The sequence below is a fragment of the Gavialis gangeticus genome, unplaced genomic scaffold (assembly GCF_001723915.1).
Source record: "Gavialis gangeticus isolate Ggan-Ray unplaced genomic scaffold, GavGan_comp1, whole genome shotgun sequence".
NCBI lineage: Eukaryota > Metazoa > Chordata > Crocodylia > Gavialidae > Gavialis > Gavialis gangeticus.
In genome coordinates this window covers 11,277,189-11,279,074 of record NW_017729025.1, presented here as the reverse complement: position 1 = coordinate 11,279,074, position 1,886 = coordinate 11,277,189, and the positions used below count along the sequence as shown (strand labels likewise).

The 1,886-nt window shown below is 50.9% G+C and overlaps 1 protein-coding gene across 1 annotated transcript in view; it reads left to right on the top strand.

The window, feature by feature from the left end:
- DAAM1 (dishevelled associated activator of morphogenesis 1) overlaps positions 1 to 1,886 on the top strand; it is a 221,469-nt gene that overhangs the window by 670 nt on the left and 218,913 nt on the right. The window lies entirely within an intron of this gene.

The window sequence follows — 1,886 nt, the reverse complement described above, 5'->3', positions numbered from 1 at the left end:
GGGGATCCCCCCCCCCCCCCATCGGGAGCGCAGGGCTCCAGCCTTGGGGGACAAGCAGCGTCCCCGCCTCGTGTGACAGGGGACGGCCAGCCCAGAAAGGAGAGGGAGAGAAGACAGGAGATGGGGCTGCACTCCCTGCTCCGGAGGCGTTGCCTGCTGGTGGCTGTTGGGGATCACCTGCTTCCCCGCCCGTTGCCCACTCTCCATTGGGGGGTGGCAAGGAGGTCGCTGCATCTACCGGTGCCCCCGAAGGCATCTGAGCAGACATGTGAGGTCTCCCGCACCGTGTTTTCTTGCTGTCACGGCAGAAGAGCGGCCTCTGTGGGGCCCAGGGATCTGGGACTTCACTCTGCTGGTGTCTGCCCAGCGTTCGGGACAGGCTGTGAGGTGCCCGTTGCCCTGCAGAGCCTCCATGAAGATCAAGTCCCTGCTCTGAGGATTTGACAGTCTTAATTCAGCACCGCAATAGCAGGGGTGGGGATTATCGTACAGATTATGTTGTGATAAAGATGCACCGGTGTTGGAGGGAGAACCGGTGTGTGTCTGTGGTTTCAGGCTCCAGACCAGGACTCTAGAGACTGTGATTCTGTCACAGATTTGCAGCATGAACTGGGCCACTTGCGTCGGCAAACATTGGGTGATCCAACTTCTTGGCGATGACTGTGATGCTGGCACCTGTTGTTTGATTTTGGACGGGCGAGGGGTGCATGTGTGTGTGTCTGGAAGAAGCAAGAGCTCAGCAGCTCTGAAAGATCGGATACTGGGGTGAAAGCCTGATTTGGGCAAGACGTGGTTGCAGTGATGTTGGCATTTCCTCCTTGGAGTCTGAAGTTGAACATTTAAAACTAAAATAGCTGTTTGGGTTGGTGTTAGCCAGGCAGGGCTGTGCTTGCGTGACTGGGGATGTGGGATGCTGCTGGGATACTTAGGAGCTGAAGTTCCCCTTTCGTGGGTTTTTGCCCCCTGTTGCATGAAGTTAAAGGAAAAGAAGAAATGTCTTGTCTCCTCAAGTTGGATATGCTTCCTCTTCCTAGAAAGCATAAGAGGTCTCTGGAGGATGTTAATATTGCTAGACGATGCATTGGTCATCCAGGTCTTGGTTCCCCATTGGGGGCTAGATATCAGTTTGTAGGTGTTGGGGCTGGTACCCTGGATGAGGCTGGTTAGCCCTGAATGCTTCAGCTAATTGGTGCAGAATTCGGACTTCCAGTGCGCTTCAGAAAAGTGCACCCTTTTGATTACTTCCTCAGACCCTTGTCTCCAAAACAGTTAATGTGAGCTACCGAGAGGCCTTAGCTGTCCTGTTCTGCCAGTTTCTCCAGCAGAGCTTGTTCTTGATGATGCCTGATACAGTTCTTGGATGGCTGTGGGTTACCGCTCTTTGTGAGCCAGAACAGTCTCGTTCCGCTTTGCGCAAAGGAAGTTTTAAAAAGTACGGTTTCTTCTTGGCAGTGAGTTTCAGCCGAGGGGGTCAAACAAATGCGTCTCCCTGCAAGCACTAACTTCATCATTTCCATGAGGATTACATTAGTCCCACTGTGTCAAAATCTGTTACCTGAGAAGGATCTATTGCTCCTGAAGCCTACAGACTAAACTACCTCTGGTTTCTTTTAAGCCAGTCATCTGCCTCCCATGTTACTGTCTCTTGCTAATTGGTTACAGTAGGATAAGAGATCTGTGACTAGCCCTAGAAGGCCAGTGTTTTGCATATCAGGATTGTCTGCCCTGGGTTGGAATATAAATCTCAAAAGAAAAGTCCATGTTGTCAGTTCATTTTGCTCTTCCAAGGTGCAAATTCAATAGGAGCTGAAGATGCACACAAAACTAGAACTCTTGGTTCCAAAATGATACCTTTTTTTAGACCAACAGGAAAATAGCAAAATTGT